Genomic DNA, 5,405 nt, shown 5'->3' with positions numbered 1-5,405 from the left:
ATGATCTCAAAGGTCTTTTCCAACCAAACAATTCTCTGATTCTGTGCTTCTGTGTTACTGTTTTCTGGAGATGGATTGGAAGAACTATGAAAACTTTGGCTTACTGGGTGCAAAATAACATCCTGCAGGTATCCAAGGGTGTGCATGCCAAGGACAAAGAAGAGTTGCTGTAGATGTGCCAGAGTTAGAGAAAATCGAGAGATGGGATTTAATTGAATAACAAAAGTTTGTGTGGAGAGTGGAGGACGCTGAAAGATGCTTTTTATGGCACAGCCACTGGCAGATGGAAACCCCAGCAACTGGGATGTCAAATTAACTATCCCTGAGGAATATCTTCGGGGCTGATCCTGTTTTTGTAGGAGGATCTAGGAGATCACTCATTTTTTTTTCACTTGAGTAATTTTCTCTTTCAGTGTCACCTTTACTGCCTGGGCTGGGAGAACAAAGCTGTTAGGTTTTTAAGGAGGACCCTTTGAAGGGGTTGTCTGTTGTGCACACAGGGATAAGTGCCCAGAGGAGACGTGCTGTGAGTGCTCCTGGAGTCCCTCTGCTCTGCCCCACACTGGCTGCTCCCCCCAGCTCAGAGCCTTGTACCTCCTGCGTGGCTGTCCCCATGTCTGCAGGTCAGGATGGACATGGGGACAGGTGCTGTCTTCCTGCAGCTCCAGGTGGTATATCTGGACTGTCTTAGGAACAGAGAACCTCATTTAGGGTGCTGGGTAGGTTTTGGTGATGGGCTTTGCCTTGATCCCAATGTGCACCTCTGTGCTGATCAATAGACAGGGCTACCTTGCCTTATACCCTGCAGAAAATCCAAGGGGAGCCTGGAGGGAAGTGGAGGCAGTTATGGAAAAGCAATATGTAAGATACAGTACTGGGAAAGGGAAGTGTTGACAGTGGTGAGTGTGGACTGAGAGCTCAAGCCCCTCAAACACTGATAAGCCAAAGAAGGCAAGGAACAGTCTGTGGCTAGCAAAGTTGAGAAGAGTAAAGTGATTCTAAGTATGTTGGGAACTAAAGGAATTAAGTTATACTGGTCTGTTAAGGGATGGGCATGGACAAATTATCAATGAAAATGCAGAAGAGGCAGGACTGTTCAGTAAATATTTCTATTTTCTATTTGGAAAAAAGCCAGATGATGTATTTGTGTCATATGAAGATGATGAAACACTTTCCACTCCAACAGTAACTGAAGAGGATGTTAAACAGCTGCTATTACTGTTAGACCTTCTTAAACTAGCAAGTTCAGAGATTTTGCATCCAAGAATTTTAAAAGATCTGGCTGAAGGAGCCCTCTGGGCTATTAATGTTCACTTTTAGTGGGTTTTTGGACAGTAGGGCAATTCCCAAGGACTGGATGAAAATGAACGTGGGGCCAGTGTTAACAGAAGGTAAATGGGATGGTACAAACATTTATTAGCCTGGTGTCCTGATTTTGTAGCCCAAGGAGAAACAATGCAGTGCATAGCTAGAAATTAAAGGGGATGGTGTAATTAGTGGCAATCAAAATGGAAAATTCGCTTGTGGAAAATAGATCTCATGAACCTCTGCCTTTTAAGTAAGTTTACAGATGGAGTAGATGAAGATGATGATGTTGATGTAATGCACATATGACTTCTGTAAGGTATTTGACTCAATGTCACATATATTTGTCAGAAATTGGAGTGAAGAAGTCAGCACTACGTATATTGAAGGGATTAAATACTGGCTTCAAAATGCACGAGCAAACTGAAGTCATCGGGCAGAGCTGTGTTGTGGTGGAGCCTCAAAGGCTGGTTGCTGATTCGTGGTGTGTTTGTCAGCAGACTGGAGGCAAACACAGAACACTGGTGATGCTGTACTGGGAGCACCAGAGCACAGAGGAGGGGATGGAGCTCTGCTTTGGGTGGAGAGTGGGTCACAGAAAAGAACAGGGATGCTGCTGAGTGTGGGATTGTACATCTGGGACCAAGGAAGGCTGACCTGGTGTGGAGGGTGAGAACCTTCTCCTGGCAGGCAAGGACTCGGCTGGGGAAGGTGGGGTAGGCGAGTGTGTGATGAAGGATACGGCCACCAAAATGATCCCCTAGTGCAACCCGGGGATGTGTAAGCAGGGAACTGTGGAGCAGAGCGGTTGTATCTCCTGGTGTCCTCACTTCATGGACATAGTGATGCCCTAAAGAATTCAACCAAAAGCATGTCTGAAGGACTCTCCTGAGAGGCAGCTGGTGTTTGCTGCACCAGTGAGGTGGTAGGTGACAGCAGCCTGGGGAGTATTTGTGGTTAAACCAGGAAGCATAATTGAAGGATACTCCTAAGTTTAGCAGATAGGCAGAGTGAATTCTGGGAACTCAAACTAAGCAAATTCACACCAGGAATAAGCCTAAGTGACTAACCCTGCAGCAGCTTACCAAAGCTGGTGGTGGACATCCATCCCTGGGACTCTTGACTTGAAGATGGGAACATTCTCTAGAAGGACGGGGCACTGCTTGCTTAGGCTTGATGCAGAAAATGATAGTGAGGAGCAGCCCCATGGCTTGTGGTGTGTGATTCGTTGGGGTAAACGATCACGTTAAAAATCTGTGAGTCGTTCCCCTTGCTCTTTGTTAGTGCAAGCAGCAGGCTGCCAAAAGGGAAGGGTTAGCAGCTTTGTGTCCTCTTCCCCCCTTCCCCAAAACTGGCTTGTTTATTGGGTAGGTCCCAGGGCTTCAGAACATCTGGAGAGCCTGTCCCTCGCTGAGGAGACTGCAGAAAGCAGACATAACACCAGGACTGCACGGGAAACGCAACCGGATTGTGCTGCAGCCACGGTTTGGCCAGGTCTTGGGTCCTGAACATGCTGCACTTTTCTTCTTGCTCCAGGCTCCCCGGGTTTGTGGGTTCTCTGTCGCAGGCAGTGGGCTGTGAACTCCGTGGCTGTGCTCAGCATCATTGTTTTCACAGAGCAGCACCATTTACTTTGTGCTATTTTTAAACATATCAAGTGCTAACGTGACTGTCTCAAATCCCAGAGTTTTCTCTCTGGAGAAGGAGAAAATAAGTCAGGGTCTCAGTATCTCTCCAGCACAGATTGGGCTGCAAGATGTTGCTGAAAGTTGTTCTTCGTTGCTAATAACACACTGCCAGGCCTGGACCTGGTTGAGTCTTCCTGCTTTTCACTTGCCTTACCAGTCTCACTCCTTGTCAGCTGGCTCTAAATCTAAATTCAGCTAGGAACAGCATTGAGTTTTTTACAAGTCTCCTCAGGGCATTTCAGATCAGAGAATCACAGGATGGTTTGGGTTGGAAGGGACCTTAAAGATCATCCAGTCCCAACCCCTCTGCCAGCAGCAGGGACACCTTCCACTAGACCAGGTTGCTCAAAGCCTCATCCAACCTGGCCTTGAACACTTCCAGGGAGGAGCAGCCACAGCTTCTCTGGGCAACCTGTTCCAGTGTCTGACCACCCTCACAGTGAAGAACTTCTTCCTAATATCTCATCTAAACCTCCCCTCTTTCAGCTTAAACCCATTTCCCCTTGTTTTGTCATTAGTTGCCCTTATGAAAAGTCCCTCCCCAGCTTTCTTGTAGCCCCTTCAGGTATTGGAAGGTGCTAGAAGATCTCCCTGGAATGATGATCAGGTTGCCCCTCGTTCACGGTTCTTGTGCTGTTTGGATGCCCAGGTTGTTCCTCTGTTCCTTTCGGGATACAAAACTCGGATGCCCCAGAAGGTTTCCAAGGAACAGGCTATGCAAATATTTTTTCATACTGTGTCAGTGTTTGCAAACAGGACGTGTGCTTTGGAGAAGACTTTCCTGGAGCTCTCTGCATCTCTTGGCTCCAGCCCCTGTGTCAGCTCAGCGACGTATCGCTGCTGTCGGTTCCACAGCATCCAGAGCCTCCTGCGTCCCATGAATCTTGCCTGTGGCTCTCGTTTGTTGTGTGTAGCAGAACTTATGGTACTGGGGGAAGAGAGCATTGTGTTTTTGTTATTTCTCACAGAGAAATAATATCCCGAGAGGATGGCTGGCTGAGCACAGGCCTCGCATGAAAATAAATACAAATAGAATAATAAAAAAACAGGACCTGAAGATGATCTACTCCATCCCCTGGCCCGGTGGTGAATTAATGTCAGCAATGTCTAAACATTTATTGAAAACTTTTCACTTTCTGGGAGGAAGATGAAGCACTCGGTAGCCCAGCTGTGTAATTCCTAAATTACAGCTTACAGTGGGCTCACTCTTCATGGTAAAAGAAAATATCACTGGGCTCCCAACATGCTGACTTGGAAAGCTCTGGGTTTTCAAGAGACCAGAGCTGGGCGTTGAGGAGCTGCGTGTCGACATGCCATGGCACAGGCCGTGGGGGCTCCCTGGGTAGATGGTTTTTCAGGGGAGAAGTGGACATCTTCCTGGAAAGTGGTTGGATTTGGGCTGCAGATGTTTGATATGATCTGCCTGAGCTCTGCCATGGGTGCTGGGAAGACCCTTGGTTTTATCACACCTTTGGTTTCTTTGCAGACTTTCCCTGACCCAAACGTGGATCTGTAGGGCTGATGTTTGGCTGGATGAAGCAGCAGACAGCTTGTTTATGTGCAGCACTAATTATGGACATTAGCTTGATTTAAATATTTGGGTTGTTGCTTTCCCAAGCTGTAGATCTTCCCCGTTCTCATCTCTTAGTGAGATGTTGCAGAGGCAGAGCAGGGCTGGGTGATGCCTGTTGTTTCAAGCCTTATTTTATGCCACGTTAACTCATCTCTTGGCAGTGGCGGGGAGGAAGGACCATGTCCAGGGCCAGCTCTGGTCACTGCTGGCTCCTGGTCACTCACATGGCTCAGAAGGTGGGACCTGGTGTGAAGAGCCTCTCTCGTAACAGTGGCCATCCCTCTGGCCAGCTCCTCATCCCACCAGAGCTCCCTGCAGAAGCTCTTGCTGTCCACCACAAGCACAATGGTGACTCCCCAGTGTCTCCCTGGCCTTTGGCTCCATTGTTTCGGTGTTGGGAGTGAGGAGATGAAGTCACGGCAGTCTAAGAATAACTTGTAAAATGAGCCGTGCTGCGGGTCCCTGCGCAGACAGCGGCGCCCGGTTCCTGGGAGCCTCTTGTGTGAGGAGCCCCCACCCAGCCCTCCTGGCCGGGGAGGAGAGGGACGGAGCGCATGGTGCCATTGCCTACGAGCCAGCCCTGCCAGAACATGACGTCGCTCATGAGGTAACACGTCCCCTTTGTTCGAGTGGCTTCATCCCTGGTCCGACTTTATAACCATATTTGGGAAAATCTGTGGAAAGCTGCTGGCTGCGGGAATCGGAGGAGCCGCTCTTTGAGTCTCAGCTGCCCTACAGACAGCTCCCACCTGGAGGGATGGGACATTCTGGCCATGCTTGGGATGTCCTGGCTGTGGTTGGGATGCCCTGGCTGTGGTGGGGGTGTCCTGGCTGGGGGG

Source organism: Antrostomus carolinensis, unplaced genomic scaffold (genome assembly GCF_000700745.2).
Source record: "Antrostomus carolinensis isolate BGI_N321 unplaced genomic scaffold, ASM70074v2 scaffold44529, whole genome shotgun sequence".
Taxonomy (NCBI): Eukaryota; Metazoa; Chordata; class Aves; order Caprimulgiformes; family Caprimulgidae; genus Antrostomus; species Antrostomus carolinensis.
Note: the sequence above shows the minus strand (reverse complement) of the source record.